Genomic DNA, 7,798 nt, shown 5'->3' with positions numbered 1-7,798 from the left:
AAAAAAAAAAAAAAAAAAAAAAAACCTTACATCTTTTCCTAAATCTAGCTATCTCCCCCACCCGATAAAAGCAAAAACAGAATTTGTGAAGGGAGAGATGATAGTTGAGGCAATTATGTAAATATAGAAAATATTAATAGGTTTGAATTAAAGCTACGTGCCTACGTCTAGTGTTTTTTGCTACTGGTTATTTCAGTATTAAGTTAATTCTTTATTAATCCGACATAAAGAATCTCAGCATGACTAAATTTTCCTATTAAAACACTTTTTTTTGTAAGTTATAAAGCGCAAAAAGACATCGGAATATTCATTAAGGTAAATTATACTTTGAGAAATCTTATTTATGGTTGCGCTTGAATTGATTAACTGAAAACACCAAGTAAAGTATCCCATCACTTCACTTGAAGATTTGGGAGTAAAGTTGGTGGGTTTTTGTTGGGAAAGTTGTTAAGTTTCCACTCCTTTCATTAAATGCTCTATATCTTTATCTTCCAATTATTAAACCCATTTCCTTTGTTTTTTCTTATCTAGTTAAACTGCTTTAATCTGCACAATTAAAAATTAGGTTTACAATCACTGCGTTCGTACGTACGTGAAGGTTGTAGTTCAAACATCAAGAGATTGATGTGGAATTGATCAAGTGTGGGAACACTCTAGTTGGAACAGAAGGTTTTCCTAGAAGCTGGTTTAACTTGTGAACCGGTTGGTTCTATTGAGACTGGTTAAGTCTCGGTTATCCACTAAAGCGTTGACACGCTCGTCTCTCTCATTGGTCGCACGCTTGCACGTGTGAAGGGTTATTAGACGCTTAAAAACTAACCTCTTCTTCTTTCTTTTGTATCGATTTCATTTGTAGAGAGAGAGAAGTTGTAGAGAGAGTTCTGAGCGATTGTAACCGACGAAGTATAAGCTCGAGTTTGAGCTGAGTATAGTGGATTCTGGTGTACCGTCACCGGCGAGACGTAGGGCTTCACATCGAAGCCTGAACTCGTTAAATCTCTTGTGTTGTTTCGTTTTCTTTCTTGTTTTCTTCTCGATTCGAGTTCGATCTAATCTCAAGATTTGTAGATTAGGTTTCACAAATTGGTATTAGAGCCAAGTTACGGCTAAGGCGAATCAAGATCTACGGTGAGTGTGAAATTAGAAGTCGCGTTGTTCGATGGAATTGGAGATTTCTCTCTTTGGAGAACAAGGATGTTTGCGCATCTGAGTGTCCTGGGATTGAAGGATGTGTTATCGGAGCATACACCTCCGGTGTTGACAGAAGCGCAAGAGTCAGATCCAGGAAAGAAGAAGAAGCTGATCGAGGATGAGGCTACGAGACTCGATCGATGTGATAAGGCAAAGCATGTGATCTTCTTGAACGTTGGGGACAAAGTTTTGAGGAAGATCGAGAAGTGTACTACAGTTGCAGAGACATGGTTGACCTTAGAACGTCTGTTTATGGTAAAGACTCTTCCAAATAGGGTTTATCTACAGCTTAAGGTTTACAATTTCAAGATGCAAGAGTCTAAAACTTTAGACGAGAATATTGATGAGTTCTTGAAGTTGATAGCTGATCTCAGTCATCTGGATATAGAGGTTCCAGATGAGGTTCAAGCGGTTTTGTTGCTTAGTTCTCTTTCGGCTAGGTATGAGTTACTCAAGGAAACATTGAGGTATGGAAGAGAAGGGATCAAGTTTGAGGAAGTTGCGAGTGCTGCTAGGTCAAAGGAGATGGAACTTAGGGATAGTAACGGTTTAAAGAATATCTCTGAGGCTCATTTCGTAAGAGGAAGATCATAGAACATAAATTCTCAGCAGAACAACAACAAGAATCGGCAAAGATCCAAATCCAGAGATGGCGGTAAGAAGATTTGTTGGGTATGTGGAAAGGAGGGTCACTTCAAGAAGCAATGCTACAAATGGTTAGAAAGAAACAAGGGAAAGAACACTCAGTCACAAAACCAAGGCGAGGCAGCAATGGTTAAGGACGATGCTCAGGATTTACTAGGTTTGGTAGCATCAGAGGTTAATTTGGCTACAGGAGAGATCAGTCATGACGAGTGGATTATGGATTCAGCTTGTTCCTTTCACATGACTTCAAAGAGAGACTTATTCATGGAGATGAACGAGTTGTCAAATGGAAAGGTTAGGATGACAAACAACACTTACTGTGAAGTGAAATGTATAGGGTCGATCAGGTTTCAAAACCCAGATGGTACGACGTTTGTTTTGCATGATGTTAGGTTCATGCCTCACATTTCTCGAAATTTGATATCTCTTGGTAATTTGGAGTTGAAAGGATGTGAGTTTAAAGGTGGAAATGGTGTTCTCAAAGTCGTGAAAGGCTGTACAGTGTTCATGAAGGGTACGAGGCGCCAAACTCTTTACATTCTGGATGGAGTTGCTAAGTCAGCAGAAGCACACGTAGCGGTGTTGGAGAAGCCGACTGTTTCTGCTCAAGCAGATGAACAAAGTTTGTTGTGGCACAATCGACTAGGACACATCGGTCATAAGGGATTTCAGGTTCTTGCCAAGAGAGGTTGCTTCAAGGATAATAAGGTTTCAGGAGTTGACTTCTGTGAAGATTGTGTCTTCGATAAGACTCACAAGGTGAGTTTTAGCTCAGCTCAGCATGTTACTAAAGAAAAACTTGACTACGTGCATTATGATCTATGGGGTTCTCCTAATGTACCTATGAGTTTGGGAAGATGTCAGTATTTCATCTTCTTCACAGATGACTACTTTAGGAAAGTTTGGATTTACTTCTTGAGGTCCAAGGATGAAGCATTCAGAAGTTTCGTAGACTGGAAGAAGATGGTTGAGACTCAATCAGAATGAAAGGTTAAGAAGCTTCGTACAGACAACGGTCTGGAGTTCTGCAATCAACAGTTTGATCGTTTCTGCAAAGATGAAGGTGTTGTTAGACACATGACGTGCACCTTCACTCCTCAACAAAACGGAGTGGCAGAGAGACTTAACCGGACTATTATGAACAAGGTTCGAAGCATGTTAAGTGAGAGTGGTCTCAGTCAGAGGTTCTCGGCAGAAGCGACATCTACAACAGTTTATTTGATAAACCTATCTCCTTCTTCAGCCATTGATTTCAAGGTTCCTGAGGAGGTGTGGACGTCTGTGATGCCTTCCTTAGATGGTTTAAGGAGGTTTGGTTGCCTAGCATATATTCATTCAAATGAGGGAAAGCTAGAACCGAGAGCAAAGAAAGGAGTCTTCACTGGTTACCCAGATGGAGTTAAAGGCTTTCGGATATGGGTTCTAGATGACAAGAAGTGTGTTATCAGCAGGAATGTGGTCTTCAAGGAGGACGTGATGTTCAACGACTTCAAGTCTGAACCAAGCACAAGTAATGATAAAACTGTTTTGTCTACTGATAAACTTTTAAGTTTTGATTTTGCAGGAGAACACAGGTTCATTGAAGATTCTTCTCAAGGTGGAGTTTTCCCAGAACAGGGTGCTTTGTCTGAGCAGACCGCAGTTGATCCAGAGGTTCAGGGTACAGAGGTTGCAAGTCAAAGTGGAGGTCATCAAGACCCATGTAGCTATCATTTGGCAAGGGACAGAGTTAGAAGACATATTGTGCCGCCTGTGAGGTTCCAGGACTACGATGTAGGCACCGAGGAGGATGATATGGAGGCATATGTGTGTTTTTGTCTGAAGATGGAGGTCTCACAGAACTAGAAAGTTTAGCTGAGGCACTCAGAGATCCAGATAGTGATAAATGGATGGAAGCAGCTACGGAGGAAATCAGTTCTCAATACAAAAATAACACATGGGATCTGACAGACAGGCCAAAAGACTGTAAGCCGATAAGTTGCAAGTGGATCTTTAAACGGAAAATAGGAATGTCAGACTCTGATCCACCTAGGTTCAAGGCAAGGGTTGTGGCGAGAGGCTTCTCGCAAAAGGAGGGAGTTGACTATCAGGAGATATTTGCTCCAGTCGTCAAACACGTCTATATTCGGTATATGCTAGCAGCGGTGAATCATTATAATATGGAGCTGCATCAGTTGGACGTGAAGACGACTTTTCTACATGGATATTTAGATGAGTACATCATCATGGAACAACCAGAAGGTTTTGTTAGCAAGAAGTATCCGGAGAAGGTTTGTTTACTGAAAAGTCACTATATGGGTTGAAGCAGGCGCCCAGACAGTGGAATAAGAGGTTTGATGAATTCATGACTCAGATTGGTTTCAGCATGAGTGACTTTGGCAGTTGTGTGTACTACAAGAAGGTGAGGGGTGGCGCTTACATCTACTTGCTTCTCTACGTAGATGATATGCTGATAGCCTCGACAGATAAGGATTTTATTCAGAGTGTGAAGTCTTTGCTGAGTTCAGAGTTTAAAATGAAGGATCTTGGAGAAGCTAAGAAGATTTTAGGCATGGAGATCAATGAACAGGTTGAAGGTATCCCAAGAGAGCTACTTGAAGAAGATTCTTGGGAAATTTAGGATGGATCAAGCTAAGCCTGTCGCCACTCCTCTTGGAGCTCATTTCAAGTTAAAGGCAGCATCTGAAGAAGAATTAAGACGACAAGCAGATGTCATGAAAAAGATTCCTTATCAGAGTGCAGTAGAGAGTCTGATGTACGGGATGATAGGTACCAGACCTGACTTGGCTCATCCGGTGGGCCTGATCAGTAGGTTTATGAGTCGACCTATCAAAGATCATTGGCAAGCAGTTAAGTGGATCTTCAGGTATTTGAGGGAGTCTGTTGGTTTAGGTTTGAGCTTCAGGAAGCAGGGAGAATTTGTTATCACTGGTTATTGTGATTCGGACTATGCGTCAGATGCTACTCAAAGGAGGTCTACTTCGGGTATGGTTTATACTGTAGGAGGAAATCCGATCAGTTGGAGATCAACTCTTCAGAAAGTAGTGGCTCAGTCTTCTACCGAGGCTGAATACATTGCGTTGTCTGGAGCTGTTAAGGAAGCAGTTTGGCTTAAGGGTTTAGCAGAAGAGCTTGGGTTTCTGCAGGATACGGTAGAGGTTCATTACGATTCTCAGAGTGCGATTGCATTATCTAAAAATGCAGTGTTTCATGAAAGAACGAAACACATTGCTCTGAAGTATCACTTCCTGAGAGATCTTATTAGCAAGGGCATTGTCACTGTAGTGAAGATTCCTACGGAGAGCAATCCTGCAGATATTTTTACTAAGGTACTACCGGTTTGGAAGTTCGAGGAAGCATTACAGATGCGTCGAGTTTCAAAGAATTAAGAAGTCCGGTGTCAGACGTTAAGTAGGTGTCCGGGTTTGGATACGAGGATTCACCGAGAAAGAGATCTTTGACTAAGGTGGAGATTTGAAGGTTGTAGTTCAAAGATCAAGAGATTGATGTGGAATTGATCAAGTGTGGGAAACACTCTAGTTGGAACATAGGGTTTTCGTGGAAGCTGGTTTAGCTTGTGAACCGGTTGGTTCTATTGAGTCTGGTTAAGTCTCGGTTATCCGCTAAAGCGTTGACACGCTCGTCTCTCTCATTGGTCGCACGCTTGCACGTGTGAAGGGTTGTTAGACGCTTAAAGTCTATCGTCTTCTTGTTTCTTTTGTATCGATTTCATTTGTAGAGAGAGAGAAGTTGTATAGAGAGTTCTGAGCGATTGTAACCGACGAAGTATAAGCTCGAACTTGAGCTGAGTATAGGTGATTCCGGTGTACCGTCACCGGCGAGACGTAGGGCTTCACATCAAAGCCTGAACTCGTTAAATCTCTTGTGTCGTTTCGTTTTCTTTCTTGTTTTCTTCTCGATTCGAGTTCAATCTAATCTCAAGATTTGTAGATTAGGTTTCACAGTACGTTTCGAAATTTGAGGTCATTAACTTAAATTACGGTCACCACGCACTGACTACTGTAAGAAGGACGAAGCTTTCGAGTCTTCTATAATACGTATAAAGTAGAACGTTTTAAACGCTATGATGCCACTAACAAAAGCAAAGAAAAAATCACAAGGATAAATCTTTTGAAAAACCTAGATAAACCGGTAGATTATATACTACTAGTATTTATTCTGATCTTTCAGAACAGTGTGTCTCTTACTTTTACTTTTGTTATAGAAGCATTATTTAATTACCGATTGCGTCGATAATTTGCGACATGTATATATACCTCGGTGCCAATCATCGTTTTGCATCAGTGCATGCAAAAAGAGTACCACTGATTAAAATTAAATTCATATCAGGATTCCCCAATATATTGTGAGGAAGATACTATAGAGTCTCTTAGAAGTAGTTGAAACTTCAATTATTTGGAAAAAGGATATCTAGGGATGAAACTGTTTGCTATTTAAAATTCAAAGAGGATATGGTTGGACAGTCTTAAACCGATACATAGATACCTCTCGATCGGCTCTCGGGTCGAATACGATGAATTTATGTCATTTTCCGGATAAAAATGTTATAGTATAATGCGTATAAATTTGGTAGCACGCAATTGGTGGGCCAATGATCTCATGTGAAAAATATATGTATTTGACAATCCCTAAGCAAGAGAAAAGCTTTTCAAAATGGCCCCTTGTCTCTATAATGCTCGAGGCTGACACGTTGTCGGTTTTCGCATCATTATTTGCTCGTGACTTATCTTTTCATATAGCAAAATGTCTTTTAGTGTAGGCTGGGATTTAAGATAAAATGTGTAACGCCAATAACTTTAACTCTAGTATCTATGCCAAATTGTGAAAAAGTATTTCTAACGTACTCAAACAGTAAAGCTATATATAATCACAAAAATAGGAAACGAAACAAAGGAAAAAGTTATAATTTTGATAAAGTGGTGATGTATATTTTTGTTGTGTCTAATGTACGTACGTAAAAAAAAAATCTAAAGGACTGTGGAAATCTACGAGGCGTGTGTAGAACATGAAAGCGTCAGTTCTGTACAAATCGAAAGCACTTCAAATGACAACGAGATTCTGCCAACAAACAACCGCACGTGTGTTGTTTTTTGTCATCATATCTTTCATTACCACTGTTACTCTTTTGTTTTTATTATCACAACACAACAATCCAATTAGGAGAGAGAATAATATTTTGAAAAAATAATTAAATTTGAAAGATATTTTGGGATACAAAAAAAAAGTAAAAGAATATGTTTATGTCGACAAAGAAAAAAACGAATATGTTACTTTCGATATTAAAAAATTGACATACACCGTGTTTTTTTAGAGTGCTTACCATTTGTATGGTTGTTATAAAAACGAGGAAATTATATGGTGGAAATTCTGAAAAACTTTACAATACATATTTCTAATTATTTATTTTTGCCAGTTGGTTCTTCTAATATATAAACACATTGGAAAAGAAAAAGGTGAGATGTAGATGGAGTGATGGTCCATGTAGATGAGATTGTAACTCTTATAATATCGTCAGAGTCAAATGAAATAAGTTGGACCAATTAATCCTCTTTTATTTGCTGTTGTTGTAATTTTCCTGCCAAATTACCTATAAATTCAAACTTCCATAAACAATGTTTTTAATAGAATTGAACAAAGAGGACTAAGATTTGTGGACAATTTTATTCAAACCATTCACAAACAATATATCTCTCTATCATCTACCACGTGAAAATAATATGTTTTTGTTTGTTATGTATAGCATAGAATAATATAATGTATATATTTTTAAAAAAGCTCTTAATAGATGAGTTTGGCAGTTTCTAAACAGAGGAACGCCATCGGCGTCGACCAAGTCGCTTCTTCGAAGTTCCACCATTGAAAGTTGCCACGTAAGTAGCTCAGACATGAGTCACTCACATGACTACTATTCTTGCATGGTATTTTTTTTTTTTTTTTTTTT

The sequence above is a fragment of the Camelina sativa genome, chromosome 14, assembly GCF_000633955.1.
Source record: "Camelina sativa cultivar DH55 chromosome 14, Cs, whole genome shotgun sequence".
NCBI classification, from domain to species: domain Eukaryota; kingdom Viridiplantae; phylum Streptophyta; class Magnoliopsida; order Brassicales; family Brassicaceae; genus Camelina; species Camelina sativa.
This window is presented reverse-complemented; position numbering follows the sequence as displayed.